This window comes from Pelophylax lessonae, assembly GCF_965119305.1.
Source record: "Pelophylax lessonae genome assembly, chromosome: 4".
NCBI lineage: Eukaryota > Metazoa > Chordata > Amphibia > Anura > Ranidae > Pelophylax > Pelophylax lessonae.
In genome coordinates this window covers 230,122,704-230,139,580 of record NC_138771.1, presented here as the reverse complement: position 1 = coordinate 230,139,580, position 16,877 = coordinate 230,122,704, and the positions used below count along the sequence as shown (strand labels likewise).

The 16,877-nt window shown below is 38.2% G+C and overlaps 1 protein-coding gene across 3 annotated transcripts in view; it reads right to left on the bottom strand.

Annotated features, from left to right (window-relative positions):
- Positions 1–16,877, bottom strand: part of TFEC (transcription factor EC) — a 126,782-nt gene that overhangs the window by 33,174 nt on the left and 76,731 nt on the right. The gene's annotated exons all lie outside the window — the stretch shown is intronic.

Below are 16,877 nucleotides of genomic sequence, written 5' to 3'. Positions count from 1 at the left end.
CTGCCTTTACACGCACATGAACTTTATTAGCACCCAAGTCTTAGTCCACAGGGTTCAATATTGAGTTGGCCCACCTTTTGCAGCTATAATAGCTTCAACTCTTCCTGAGCAGGCTGTCCACAAGGTTTAGGACTATGCAGGCTAGTCAAGTTCCTCCACCCAAAACTTGCTCATCCATGTCTTTTTGGACCTTGCTTTGTGCACTGGTCCAAATCATTTGGTGGAGGGGGATTATGGTGTGGGATTGTTTTTCAGGGGTTGGGCTTGGCCCCTGAGTTCCAGTGAAGGGAGCTCTTAGGGCATAAACATATCAAGACATTTTGGACAATTTCAAGCTCCCATTCCCATAGACACACTCCTAAACCTTGTGGACAAACCTTGTAGAAGATTTGAAGCTGTTATAGCTGAAAAGGGTGGGCATACTCAATATTGAACCCTATGGACTAAGCCTGGGATGCCATTAAAGTTCATGTGCGTGTAAAGGCAGGCGTCCCAATACTTTTGGTAATATAGTGTACAAGCCCACAGCCACAATAGATGACAGTACTTGTAGGCATTCATTCACAAAAAATTGAGAATAAATGGTGCAGCCATGTGGGTGGAGCCCTGCACAGCCACGCTGTTTTGAAATACTGACAGCGAAGGGAGGGAAGATTATCTATGGTCCACTCTCACAGTGAGGGGGAACAGCAGGGAGAGAGCTGCAGATGCTGGAACATGTTACGTCTTCCACAATATAAACAGGTGGAACATGTAACGTGTTACAAAAGTGAACTTATCCTTTAAGTGGTTGTCACTGGGACACAAAGACACAGACAACAATAATATTCCCAAAAAGGAGGTTTTAATCCTTACTCACTCTACAGTTTTCCTATATCTTTTGGTGAGATTTTCCATTACTCCTATACTGATAACAAGAGAAAATCTCATTAACAGGGAACACAGATGCCAATAAACCTCAATAGAAGCTCTAAAGCTGGATACACACTATGCAACTTTTGTGGTTAGATTTCCTTTATAATTACCTTTTCTATGTAGTGCAAGGGCCTGCCAGATTGCATACAAATTGAAAGTGTTTAGGTCTGGCCTCATATTATATGGTTTTGGTAAGTCTAAAGGAAAAAGTCTTCAGAAAATCTTATAGTGTGTATGGCCCATAACACTTCCCCAGTAAAACTTGGCTTTTAAGAGATGTTTCACTGGCTCTTAAGAGTAGCTTTTATTAATATAATAAAGTTTGTACATCTGATAGCATAAATGTGAGAACTGCATGAGAAAGGAGAAAGGAGGTTGCAGCAATTAAACGGGGCTCTGTCTCCACCTTTGCTTTTAAAACGAAACGGAGTTCCACCCCCCCCCAAAAAAAAAAATGAAAGATCAGCAGCTACACATACTGTAGCTGCTTACTTTAATATTAGGACACTTACCTGTCCTGGAATCCAGCAATGTCAGCACTGCAGCCAATGTTTCCATCGGCTGTTGGGTGCTGCCATCACCATTGCCGGTAAGGGAACCCGGCAGTGAAGCTTTGCGGCTTCATGGCCGAGTCCCTACTGTGCATGCACGAAGCTCGCTGCGCTCGGTAATTGGCCTGAAAGCAGAGGGAGGAGGAGGGGGGCCGAACCTCTGACGTACCTCACTCTAGCGAGGTCTGATGGAAGTGGAGACAGGGTACCTGTCAAAAACAGGTACCCGCTCCCCCTCCCCCCTGAAAAGTGCCAAATGTGGCACCGGAAGGGGGGGAGGAGACAGATAAGCAGAAGTTGCACTTTTGAGTGGAATTCTGCTTTAAGTAGAGGTATTTTTTTAATATATATTTATGAATGCCATACTATGTATACCTAGGCATGTTGCATTTATTTTCCTGAGATTATTTGCCTGATGAGGCAGCTACCTTGCTTAAATACATTGTAATTTAGTCACACTATAAAAAATATTATGTAAAATAGAAACCACTACACTACCGCCATATTGGGGGAAAGAAAGTGGAGGGGTGAAAGTCTGTTTCTGAAGTGCTGTTTATAAACACCACTCCAGAAATAGTCTTCAGGCAGCAAGTGCATGGTTATTGTCAGTAAACTGAGCCATTATCGGATGACTTTGTTTACAGTCACTGTGAACAGGATTGCTGTGATTGGTCAAAGAGAGCCAGTGTGTGATTACATCTGTGAGCCAGCCCCTTCCTTTCCCAACAGAGGAAATGGGAAAAGAGAACCTAATGCATCAATAAGCCATTCATCATTTTCTGAACACAATAGATATAAGTGGCAATTGTAAATTCAAGTAAAGTTTAACCCTTTCATCCCTTTCTCTCTGATATATATGATCTCCAGGCTGTCTCTTCAGTGAAATGTATAATAATCTTTCAGCTCTCTCATCCTGCACATCTGCACATCCATCTCCATCATCCCACTGTATGTGACCAGTACATTAACCCTTTTATCTCCTCTTTCTCTGTGTTTGACCTATATGCACTAGTGCGCCATTACCAAGCTCCATGTTTTACCCCCCTAAATGCCAACATGTTCCAAAAAGGCAGAAGTGTTAAATCACTTTGGGGTGTCTATTCTATTTTCTTAAAAGGGGTAATTTTAGGGTCTTTGTATTGTCTTGGTATTTTTTATTTTTTTTACCAAAAAGTAAGTGAAACATTTTTCACCATTTTATATAATAAAAAACCCAGTGGTTACTAAATGCCACCAAAAGAAAGCTCTATCTGTCTCAAAAATTATATAAACATTATTTTAGGGAACAGTGCTGCATGATGGAATAATGGTAAGTCAAACTATCACAGAACTGGAAATTAAAAATGGCATAGTATTCCACGGCAGCTAAACAGACTATAGCTAAAGCCTGGAAGTCTCCCACACTAAATATCCTAATGACGAAACACAGAATCACCCAAGCATTGGTACATGCCAAAACTGAAGCAATCATCCTGAACAAAGTCCACGTTAATAAAAAATTGTGGAAACCATGGATCACCCACATCCTACCCCCTGACTTTAATGAATCACTTCTCCTACCATAACCATCTAACCAAGCAGTCAGCAAAGTCAGGACAGCAGGAAGGTACAAGAAAGTATGTATTTTGTGAGAAGTGCTGTTGGGAGGATGGGGAGCCATTTTAGGCCATTTAAGAGGAGCTCCAGGCACCTATCAAAAAACTAAAAGTCAGCAGCTACAAAAAGTGTAGCTGCTGACTTTTAAAAAACAGCCACTCACCTGTTCCACGGTCCAGCTCACCCCAGCCATCTTCATCCTCCGTCCTCTCTCGGCGGCACCAGCATCTTCACTATGGGCACCTGGCTGTGACATCTTGCGGCTTACATCCGGGTGCCCACTGCGCATGCATGAGTCATGCTGCGCATCCTGACTGGTGGATGCAGTCTTCTTGGACCTGTCAGAGTCCCAGAAAACTGCAGGGGGGAGGAGAACTTCTGTTGCCGAGCGCTGTGGCACTCAGAAAGGAAGTGGGAGCAGGTACCTGTCACTCCTCAAAAGTGCCAATTGTGCAAGAGGAGCGGGGGATGAGTCCTTAAAGCGTAACTACCCCTTTTGGGTGAAGTTCCGCCTTAAGGTTAAATACAGTGAAAGTGCACTTTACCTTTAAGGAGAGCATGCACATTCATAGGCAGAATTATGGTTTCCCCTTGTTAAAAATGTGGCTATGCTGACCCACTGGCCTCAATTCTATGAGTTATTGATCTAGAACAAGTATGTAGATCAGGAATTTTGATATCACTCTGTTTTTCATGATATACAGTATATACTGTACTAATTCCAACTCAGTTATTCAGAAACTAATGTAACCAGAGCCAGTCTTTCAACTTGCATTTTCAGAAAGAAGTGGGCAGTGAAAGACTCCATAATTCTTTCATGAGTCTTCCAAGGTTTAACCACTTAAGCCCCGGAGGATTTGGCTGCTAAAAGACCAGGGGGTTTTTTGCGATTTTTTACTGCATGACTTTGACGGACAATTGCGCGGTCGTGCGACGCTGTACCTAAACGAATTTCACGTCCTTTTTTTCCCACAAACAGAGCTTTCTTTTGGTGGTATTTGATCACCTGTGCGATTTTTTGATCATGCGCTATAAACAAAAAAAGAGCGTAATTTTTGCAAAAATAACAATATTTTTCACATTTTTATATATGAAATTCCCCCCAAAAAAAATGTAAAAATCAAAATTTTTTAACATTTTCGGCCAAATTGTTTTACGCTACATATGTTTGGTAAAAAAATCGCAAAAAGCGTATTTTGATTGGTTTGCACAAAAGTTATCGCGTTTACTGACAAAGGGAAAGATTTTTGTCATTTTTGGTGTTTTTTTTTTAACGAGTAATGGCGGCGATCTGCGTTTTTTTTTGCGGTACTGCAACATTGCGGCGGACAGATCGGACCCTTGACTGACATTTTTGACACTTTTGGGGGTACCAGTGACATTACTATCAGTGCTATATATATGCACTGTTACTGCAAAAATGACACTGGCAGGGAAGGGGTTAACTTTATTGGACAGTGAGGGGTTAAGTGTGTCCTAGGGGCGTGTTTCTAACTGTGCAGGGACATGGCTATTGGTGTAAAAGCAAAGATCAATGGTTCTACATAGTAGAACCGTCAGATCTTCATTTTTACACCAGGGAGAATGACGGGCGGCTTGTTTACATAAGCCGCTCCGCCTTTCTCCCTTCACAGGAGCGATCGTAGTGTGACCGGCGGACATCGAGTCTGCCGGACACACGCACTGACTTGTCTGTGAACGAGCCGCGGCGGGCGCGCGCCTCGGCAGGCGCGCGCCTGCCCGCAATAGGCTCGCAAGTCAGTGACAGGCGAGTGACGTATCCATACGTCACTCTGCCTGGCCGGGGCTGACCGCCGCAGTATATAGTCGTGCGGCGGTCGGCAACCGATTAAAGTGGTACTAAAGCAAAAATCAATAATGACATACAGTATATATTACAGTCTGTCACTAGCATTAACATAGCACTTTTTGTTTTTCTGAGCAACTTATTTTTTTACCTGTTTATTCTGCTGTTATTTTTCAACTTCTTTTAACAGACCAAATTGTGCAGGAAAAGTGGAAGTTAGACTGTTGAGACAAACCAGTGAACACTGACAAGGGTGATTACAACGGACAGCTTTTATTCATTGCTGTAAGACCTTTATCCCAAAAGTAGACAAATGTTTCTGTAACTGCTAAAAAGTATTAGCCGGAGTTAGGTTTTCATTTGTCACTTATTTAAAGTCCATCAAAATCTACTAGTCTATCTAAAGCCTGGTACACATGGGACAAATATCAGCCAATATTTTATCAGGTTTAACAGTAACGGCCATGCTAGAAAACCAGCATCCAATCAGCACTGGCAATTGCTGTGAATGCTGACCAGTGTGTTCAGTGTGTGGGGGGCACAGTCACCCTGTCACAATAGCTCAGCGGGGAGATCACTGTACTAATCGTCGGATTGTTAGTACAGAGAGCTTTTCCCAATGTCTCTCCTGCCTTCCACTTCAGGAAATCTTGCACAGGTCATGCTTCATTACCTGATTCCCTGACTACAATAGTTAGAAAAAAATCCCACTGGGGGTTTGAGCGAGGCATACGCTTGTAAAAAAGTAGAAAGGTAACGTTACTTTTCTACAAGTGTATGCTTTGCTTAAACCCCTGTGGGATTTTTTCATGTATTTGTTCTAAGTTTTTTTGAGGGATGGCATGGCATGTTTTTTTAGCCCATATATCCACCTGTACCTTTGTATAGTTAGAGAAGGACAGCTCTGAACCTGGAAGTGATGAAAGCCTCATCACTTCTGGGTTCATTGCAGAGGTGATTGGGAAATTGATGTTCCTTACTATCCTCTGTATCTAACTATTACTGACAGTTTGCTGTGGTTCTGGGCTCCCTGGAGGAACGATTAAGCCCAAGAACCACTGCAGGCAGTGGCAGGGGGAAGCAGGCCCTTCCCACTACAGTAAAATTGATTGCTACTTTTTCACACGACTGTGCAAATCTATAAATTAATAATGGCCTATAACCAGTGTGTACAGAACATTCCCATCAACCTATGGGTTACAGGTTGATGGATATGTTCTGTACACTTTGATTATAGGCCATTATTAATTTATAGAGTGGTACAGTCATGTGCAAAAGTAACTACACCCCAGAGCAACTGTTGGCTTTTTCAATATATTTGAACAGGTGGACGTTAGATGTATCTTTGTAGAATAAATGCTTTATAGGTTAATTGGCTACTTTCTAAATTGGCCCTAGTATATGAATTTATAAATGTGAGTTAGGGAGTAGGGACCTTAGATTGTAAGCTCCTTGAGAGCAGGGACTGATCTGAATGTACAATATATACGTATAAAGCACTGTATAAATTGACAGTGCTATAAATGCAAAACTGTAATAAATACATTAAAAAGGTCTGTTTTACATATGTTTCTATTCAATAATATCACCATTGTCTGTAGGCACTGTTTGAATCATGATCTAAAGTTGATCATAGACAAAGCAAATTTCTACAGATAAACCAGCTGAAATCTGGTCAGTGAGTGGCCCTGTCAGCTGCCTTTTTTATCCCTCCATGCCTCTACTCAAAATTTGAAGGAGGCAGGCAGAACATAGCCATCCAAACAGAGCATGCATCCAATTGGATGAAGGCACTGTTTCCCGGATGTTTATTGGATAAAGGCAGCCAAAAAACAAAAAAAAGTCTTACAGGAGTTTTCACCATTCTCTAATCTAAAACTAAAATAAATCTTTTGGCTTTGGACATACTTTATACTTTTTATTTCAACTGTTTACTTGATAAGCTGTCAATCAATAGCAGTGCTGCAAAAAGTGGTCTTAACAGGATTTAAAAAGAAAAACCTGTGAAATGCTTATGTTTGTTTACAACCAAAAACAAAGAAGCTTGCCCAATACACTATGTTTGCAAGTTTAACAAAAGTATATATCCACTAATTTCCTAGAACCCATCGTCTCTCAAGTTTAAATAGTTTTTCTTGTTGTAAGCACATGGTTCTAATAAGAAAATGTGTAGATTTATGTAACTAGAATGCATTCTCTTTTATTTGCCCCTGTAACTAATATTATGATATCATTATTTTTTGTAAACAATAATATAATTTTGCACTACAACTAAGTCCCGGTTCACACTTGTGCGATGCGGGAAGGCTGCGAATTCGCAGCCTGTTCCCGCATCGCAAACACACATCTGGCAGTTCACACTGACATATGCGATACGCAGGAGGTATCAATAAATGTTAACGACACCCCCAGTTTGATCGCATATCACAGTGCGATCTGACAGTTCGCACAGGATCGGATCGCACAAGTGTGAACCACTGTGCAATCCGATCCTGATGCGGCTGGAAAAAAGGGTCATGTGCGTCTTTTGTGCGGGTGCAGTGTGAATTTAGCCATACAAAGTGTATGGCTGAACTCGCACCGCACAGCCGATCGCATGTAATGAAGGAGCAGTGCGCTCCGATATTACATGCGATCGCCGCACTCGTAAGAGTGTGAACCGGCCCTATAACTATGTTATATTTTTATCCAAAATAATATTATTAATTATTTATAAATTAAATAATATACTAAAAATGCTAGCATGTCTACAATGCTTTTCAAAAATATAAAAAAAAATAAAAATCAGAGATCAATAGGCTTCAAACATAATCTGTTCCATGTACATCCATTTAAATCTGTGCAACGGTTGCTGAGTAGAATTTTTAGGTAGCTGGATGAAGGGCCCCTGACAAAGTCATATTGAAGCAAAGTATAGGGTGAAGCTTTGGGTGACATCACAACGCCACCATCTCTGTACAGCGATTCTTGAGCACAGTCATAAAGGATGCAGAAAAGCAATATTTGGACCTTTAAACCATTAGGTCCCATATAATAAGGTGAGAGCACAACTGGTGATTGCTTGGAGTGGAGTCAAATCCCGGTAAATTTTCAGATTGTGGTGGAGTTGTACACAAGATTAAATATATAAATATTGTATGGAGGATAACAACCTTTGAAGCATAGGATTATTATGGACATGGATGTATATATATATATATACATATATATATATATATATATATATATATATATATATATATATATATATATACAGTATATATATTATATTTACACATATATCTATCTATATATATATATATATATATATATATATATTTTTTTTTTTTAATACATGGGATTTATTAATGGTTTGTACAACTAACTGCAGTTCTTCACATTTCCAGAATATTAATTCTTTCTGAGCCAACAGACCTTGTATGTTCGAACGTCCTTCTAGCTATAGATTTTTTATTATATATATATATATATATATATATATATATATATATATATATATATATATATATATATATATATATATATATATATGTATATATATATATATATATATATATTCTATCAAGGCCAAGCAAAAAAAAAATGAAATTAATTAAACAAATTATTCAGGGAAAATGTTAATAGTGAGCATGCAAAAGCTATTTTACAGTTTGTACAAAACACCTCCTTTCCCCTATGTACTAGCTTGCTGTTTAGAATTAATTGATGACAATAGGAGACTCTGATGTCTCCAAGTTCACTGACTATATTATTTTCATTTTATATATTCATATGTTTTTAGTACTTGTACACAGAGTAGCAAGGCTATTTATTATTTTATATCTACAATAAAAACGAATACATTGTTTTCTTACCTGCAGTTTGTTAAATCTGTGATGTGTTTGGTGCCTTCAATATGTTAGAAAATGGTTTTGTTCTCTGCAGCTAGATGAACTTTGCTACCTCTTGTAACTTTAGATTCTTGTTATTCAAACTTACTTGCTAGGCAAATTGTCATGTTAATATTTGTCCAGTTCCTCTGCTGTGTGCAAGTACTCTCAAGGCATGTTTACATCATTGTATGCTAATTGCACATGCTGAGAATTATCTGATATACATATATTTCCCTACATTTCATAAATAGTTGATAGTTATATATAACGAAAAGGTATTTTGCGAAAAATTTCAAAAAAAATATTATTTTGTAAAAGGCTGTTCATTAGCATAAGACACACTTATTGCAGATACATCATGTTAGATTGTGATGCCCCAGACTCTTACAACATTTAGCCAAAGTTGCTGTATACATCATAATCCTCATGGACATTAAGGTGAATCAAAATTATCTACAGAAAATGGGAATGGTTTATTAAAGAAGTAAAAAGTTAGCTCAATAAATCAATGCCCACTTTAAACACATAATTATGTATATGGAAATAAAAAAAAAATTCCCTTGCGCATTACTAGAAGACTGAACAGTGCCCACCTTCATTGGGCAAAGTGAACATTTGACCCCTTTAGTAGATCAAATGTGCATTTATTTTGTCTTTCTATAAATTTCTACAGTCAAATAATTTTGTTATTATCTGTGCTAAAATCTAATACACTGCACAGGATTGATAATTATATTCAACGCTTTCTAATAAAATACTTTAAAACAAAAGCTGTCTATAGTCATTATATTTCAGTTAGACAGAAGCAGTTGTCTAATATAGTATTTATCCTGCAGATACTCCCAGGGGAAACAAAATACATAGATTGACATAGACACACACAGTGTGGCTTGACCGTGACCCCTCTTCACAGAGCGTTACATGTTAGGTATCTATATACTCAGTGTAACATCATCTTTCACATTTTACAAAAAAAAATGGGCCAACTTTACTGTTTTTTTTGTAACTTCATGAATGTGTGCAAAAAAATTGCATTTAAAAAACTGCTGCACAAATACCGAATGGCATAAAAATTTGCAACAGTCACACTTTTATTTTATAGGGTCTCTGCTAAATATATATATATATATATATATATATATATATATATATATATATATATATATATATATATATATATATATTTGGGTGTTCTAAGTAGTTTTCTAGCAAAAAAACCCCAAAATTTTTACATATAGAAGCGAAGTGTCTGAATACGCTTGGGAAAAAGGTGGGTTAAGGATGGGGTTGGGGTTTGGGAACATGTAGGAGTATTCTTTTTTACCTTAATGCAGAGAATGAATGCATTAAGGTAAAAAAAAAGTTTACATTTTAGAAGCACTTTAAAACAGTTTCCATATTTCCGGCATTTTTTTATTTATTTAGTTAATAAATAAGCCAAAAAGGTAGTATACAGTAAGACCATTATGTTCGTATACAGTAAGACCATTATGTTCATTAGAAGGAGATCCAGTCCTTTCTATGTTTATTAAGTCAACAGCTACAAAAATTGTCTCCCTCTTCTCTCCTCGCTGACATTTCAAATGTGGGCACCCAGCTGTGACAGCTTGCGAGTCGCGTTGCGTGTCCTGAATGGTCCGGCAGTCATCTGGGGACATTTGACATGCCCCAGATGACTGCAGAGAGGGAGGGGGAGAGGAGAACTTCTGCTGGGATCGCCCAGAACCAGGTACCCAATTACCTCCCCAAAAAAATTACATGGCAAAATTGGTGAGGGGGGGGGAGGGGGAGTACTCAAAGCAGAACTTCTCTTTTTGGGTGGAGCTTCGCTTAAATTTGGCTGGAAGTGCATGGATCCAGGCACTCTTGCCAGGAAACATTCCCAGTTCATTGTTACACTAATGTGATCATCAATCTGAGTTTTCCTCTTGTCAGCAAGTTCCTAGTGTTAGACTGACAGCACTGTATAAAGCAGTAGAGCCTGACCAGAATGCAATGCTTTTTTTCCAGGTCTGAGTCTCATCACTTATATCTAACCGTGCATTTATTGAGATATTCCTGACTTAAATATTGATCTTTCATATCTTTCTAGAATTCAGGTTTACTGTATATATATATATATATATATATACCGTATTTTCCGGCATATAAGACGACTGGGCGTATAAGACGACCCCCCTATTACATGATTTACCGGTAATACTTATACTTAGGTTACCTTGGAGATATTATACTCGGCGTATAAGACGACCTCCCATTTTTGGGGGATTTTTTTGAGGTTAAAAAGTAGTCTTATACGCCAGAAAATACAGTATATATATATATATATACATATATATATATATATATATATATATATATATATATATATATATATACATATATATATATATATATATATATATACAATAATTAATCCTTTTCAAGGTTTTCACATCTATTTTTTTTTCTCTATTAGGCTACAAACTACTTTCTTGTGGATGCTTTTCTTTCATCTTTAAATGTAACAGAGTGATGTCCTAGTAAAGACTTTCCTAATGTCTACAATAACTTTTCAGAAGTTCTCAATTTCATTGGAATTAGTATTATAATGTAGACAAAAAACTGCATTAAAATGAAATGCCAGAGTGGATAACTGTAGGAGGTATAGAATACCATTTCCCAGTGAGAGAATTTGGCTGCACCTGAGTGAATTGATATTTCGTTTTTCTTTTATGTCAAGCATTTGTAATAAAGGAAAAAGTTGTACAAGTTTGGTTAGAATATTAAAGTAAACTAAAGCAGATGATTTCACAGGGAAGGATGCAGTAAACTTTAAAAAGTTATCTTATGTGAAAAGGCCATTTAAACAACATCGGCAGTGTATTGCAGCGCATTATTGTGCATTAGGATGAGCTGCCAATGCACCATAACACAGTAAAAAATGGACCTGACTCTTTCTTTTTTAATACACCTACATGCTGTTGTATGGGTAGATGGCCAACTATTGTAATAGTGGTTTGTCTTCTATTCAAAATAAACAGTACAGCAATGCACCACAGATTACTACTACAATGTGAAAATGCCTCTTCGGCTCCCACACCTGTGTATCCCTTATGTACTAAAGCAATTGTTTGGTTTTTTTTTTTCTTTTTTTTTCAGTACAAACAAAGCTTTATCTTAGCAACATTATCTTGAAAAAAATATTTAATATTCTATGCAATCTATAGACAAAATTTGCAATCAAAGGAAAAAAAAAAAGTTTTTTTCTAGTTTGAGCAATGTTTATTTTAAAACAAAATCATAGGAAATTATCATATTAGGCAAAATACTGTGAAAATTAATGGTGGCGGAGTGAATGGTCGAGGCAGTCTCACAGGTATTTTTTTCTGTCTATGGATACCCAATGTTCCTGTCAATAAAAAGTGCACATTATGTTCCCTAATTTCTCCTGTGTATAATGGCATGGAATTTTGTTTCATGTGCTGTTTTTGATCATACCAGTTTTTATAAATTGGGTCTGTGAAAAAAAAAAATCAGAAAGCCTTTAAAATGGATTAAAATACACTTTTCCAAAATTCTAAATAAACATGAAATAAATATGAAGCAATTACATCACCCCCATGTGAACATATTCTGAGGAAAGGCTGACCACAGTGCAATACCCTGGAATAGTGATAAGCAAACCAAGCAATTTTTAATCCACTGGACGTTCATAGAAAACTTAAAAAATAATCCACAAACCCTAAATATAGTCCCTGAACTCCATTTAGGTATATGGAGTCAGATCTTGCAATTTTTTTTCTAGCCTTTTCAAGGCCAATTTTAAGCTTTTGGTAAAAAAAGATCTGGGCACTGCCATGTGAGAAATGTACCAATACAAAAATGTTTATTTTTAAAATACTGTTCTACAGGCATGGCTCTTTTTTATAAGGGTTAAAAGGGCAACATCAACAATGCACAATTCTTTAAATGCCATGCTTTGTGGATGACTAAAACCTGCACAATAAATAGTGCACTTGTAGGATGAACTCCAGCAAAGTGGGAAAAAAAAACCCAAATGACAATTCAGATCCCTGGCCTGCATCTGTTTATAAACAGAGTGGTTGGGGACACCAGAGTGATGTCGTTGACCACATATGGTCATAAATGTTATTTGTGGTGGGGGTGTTACAGGAGAGGAATTTTTGTGTCATTGGGTCATCGGGTGTAACTCATTGAGGTTGAAAATGGATCTACATCACTGAATGGCATTAATGACAGTGGATTTACATCATGGGATAAGTTTTTTTTTTTTTTTTTAATACAATACTTTTCTACGGTGTCTGTGTGTTTCTTTACTTTGTAATTTTTTATTTTTTTTATACTGGATATCTGACCCCCCCCCCCTTTATCCTAAGGTATCCTCTGTATAATAAGTCCCACCTGTAGACCCCCACATCTACCAAGTCAGGGATGGGAGTACAAAGCCCTTGTCCCCATCAGTGTGGGAACAAGGTGCCTTGCCAGGAGGCCCATCCTAATGCCCTGTACACACGTGCAGATTATCTGAAGACTTTTGTCTGCAGACTTACCTTTTCTATGTAGTGCAAGGGCCTGCCGGATTGCATACAAATTGAAAGTGTTTAGGTTTGACCTCATATTATATGGTTTTGGTAAATCTGCAGACAAAAGTCTTCAGATAATCTGCACGTGTGTACGGGGCATAACCCTCCAAATGTTGTAGCCTAGTACGGTTCAGGAGGTTCAGCACACTCACTGCCCCTTTTTTTCCTAGCTATCAAAGCTGTGTGCCTGGATAAGGGTCTGGTATAGATTTTGGAGTCACTTAAAATATATATATTTTTTTTTTTTTTGCATTGGGCTGGCCCCTCTTCAAAATCCACACCAGACCCATATCTAACATTTGTCTGGGTCTGATATGGATTTTTGAGAGGGACCAAAAATCATACGTGTACCCCTTCCCCCATGAACTATACCATTCCACATGCCCTCAACATCGGGATGGTGCCCTGCCAGGCCAAGACATCTTGTCCTCATGTTATTGGGGACAAGGATCTCATCACCATACCCCCTGGCCTGATGGAAGTAAGAGATCATGAGTGGAACTTATCATAATCTAGAAACCCCTTTTAGAATAAGTGTGCCCCCATATAGCCAGCCATCTCCCCTACATGCATAAATAAAAGTTACATAGTACTCTTTGTTACTTATTAACCAATAAAATTAACAAAGTAAATAAACACACAGAGATCGCAGAAAAAAGTACTATATTAAAAATCTCCCATGGTCAATCACATGACCATCAGTGATGAAGACCTATCACCTAAATGGCTGACCTACCAAGCCACTGATACAAACACAGTGATCTGTGCTGACAATCTTCTCACACTGAACTTTCACAGCAAATAAAAACTAAAAAGGGGATGCTGGCCAATATTTGATCAATTGCATCACCCACTATGCCCAGCCAAAAGCAGTCATTTAATGGTAGTACTGACACTGGAAGTTCTGATCAAAAAGCAAACTAGCCAAATCTGGCTATTTAGTTCACCGCTACGGTGAACTGCAAACAGCTGTGGCTTGGGTCGACCCCAACAAGAAGTTCATCCCTACACTGGAATAGTTCACGGTGGCAAGACATGGGATAGGACTGGTGCATGGTATGAGAAAACAATAATTGAAAAGTCTCTCAGCATAAATATTAAAGTGTTTATAATGGCTGAAAGTTTATTTACCTTATACAATTCTTTAGAGGATTCCCAGAGGATCCCTACCCCCTTATACTTACCTGAACCGGATCTCAATCCAGCACTGTACATAGAGCATTGGTTTCCCCTCCTCAATGGGCAGATTTATAAAAGTTGGAGCCATTGGCTCCCACTGCTGTCAATCAAAATCTGTGACGAGGGAGGACAGGGGGACAGGGCCAAGCAGCCCTGGTCTGTGTCAATAGATTCAGACATGGTGGCTTGGGAATGAGTCTGCCTGAGTGCCCCTTTCTGCTTTCTATGGGGGCACTCGCCGAAGTGGAGGAGCCAGGATTGTCAGCGGGGGACCCAAGAAGAGGAGGATTGGGGCAAAACCATTGCACAGAGCAGGTAAGTATGACATTTTTATTATTTTAATTTAAAAAGCGAAGGTTTAATATTGCTGGTATTTCAGGAATAGAGGAGACTTTTCTTCACTGTGTTCCCAGTTACTGTTTAATAGGAAATGGCATCATGAATTTTGTTGTTGATGGGGGTTTGGGGTTGGCATTTCGAAAAATAAAACTTAAGAGGGAACTTTTGATCTTTTTTTTTTTTTCAAATTATATCTTTATTTCTTTAAGTTCAGTTACATTTCACTGTATTCAATACATTTCAACTTTCACAGTTACAGTTTACTAAATATTCAATTCAAATAAAAAGAACCATAGCCTTCCTTAGGCATTCTATAACCGAACCCAAATCTCCCATTTCATTCCTTTTCCCTCTCTCCCCTCCTCCCCCCTTCCCCAAAAGAAAAAACAGAAGAAAAAAAAAAAATTCACTTTTCCATTATTCTTGTTTATCTATTTTCTGTAATCTAATTCTTGTTCTGTATTTTAAAATTGTCCTTCTCCTGAGTTAACGTAATCTTTCCATTGTTTCCATTTCTTCTCATATTTGTCAGTTTGTTGACGGGCAGATAAAACCAGGTTCTCCAAATTATTTATTTCCTCCACCTTCCTTAGCCACATATTTATGTTAGGTGGTTCAGTCTCTCTCCACTTAAGAGGGATACATGTCCTAGCTGCATTCATTAAATGTGGTACCGTATAATAGATTTATTGTAGTTTTGTATCGGTATGCTAGGAGCATGGAGCAGAAAGAGAGCAGGTTCTTTGGGAATATGGCTTTTCGTAATTTTCTGTATTGTCCTCAAAATCTGTTCCCAGTACATTTCTAATTTAGGGCATGCCCAGAATATATGGAGCATTGTTCCTCTTTCTGTCCCACATCTCCAGCATCGGCCTGTATTTGATATAGAAATTTTATTCATTTTGGCCGGAGTATAATACCATCTGGAAAAAAATTTATAATTCATTTCTTGAATTCTAACACACATTGAAGTTGCGAATACTGACTTAATTATTTGATTTTCTTGTTCTAATGAGAAGGTAATGCCCATGTCCCTCTCCCACTCCCTCAAGAAAGGAAATTTATGCCGTTCTGCTGATGTCATTAACAAGGAGTACATTTTAGATATGGTATGTTCCAGTATTCCATTTTGGGTGCATATTTTTTCATAAGGTGTTACATCTTTGTCTCCCTGAGGAGGGACTTTCAGTGTTCCCAGAAAATGACGTAACTGAAAAGCCCTCCATGAATCTAGGCCAAAATGGCCTGACACGTCTGTTAATTCCTCTATAGTCACCCATCCTGTCTCTGAGAGGAAATCAGAGATCTGAAAAATTCCTCTCTCTGCTAAAGCCTTAAATTTCCTGTCTTGATATCCTGTCTCGAAGAGGGGGTTCCCCAGAACAGGGTATAGTAAGGAATTCTCCCGTATAAGATTGTCTTGTTTAAATATTTTTGCGCATATTTTGATTGTGTTTCCTATAATAGGGTGTTTCTTTATAGCTGCTGGTAAAATCTTATAACACCAAGGGGCTCTTTTCAGCGATATCTCACTTTGTGCCTGCTCTAAGTTCGGCCATGACTTATATTCTCTATGACGACACCAGTCAATCACTCTACCCAGTTGGACGGCATAGTAGTATTTCTTCATATTCGGGACCGCCAACCCCCCGTCTGTTTTAGATTTAAATAAATATTTCTTCCCTACTCTCGGGCGTTTTGATTTCCAAATGAAGTTCATTATCATGGTTTCAATCTGTAACAAGTATCGAGGTGGAATATGGATGGGAAGTGCCTGAAAAATATACAAGAATTTTGGTAAAACACTCATTTTAATTATGTTGCACCTTCCCATCCATGAATGAATTCCTCCTTTCCACTTTTGTAATAGTGCATTTATGGATTTTGATAAGGGAATGAAATTCAAATTAAACAATTGCGATATTTTTGGTGTGATTAACGTCCCTAGGTATTTTAAGGCTGTCTTTGTCCAGTTCAACTTAAAGTTTGCCCTTTATTGTTGTTGAAGTGCCCCTGAGAGTTCTACTCCCAT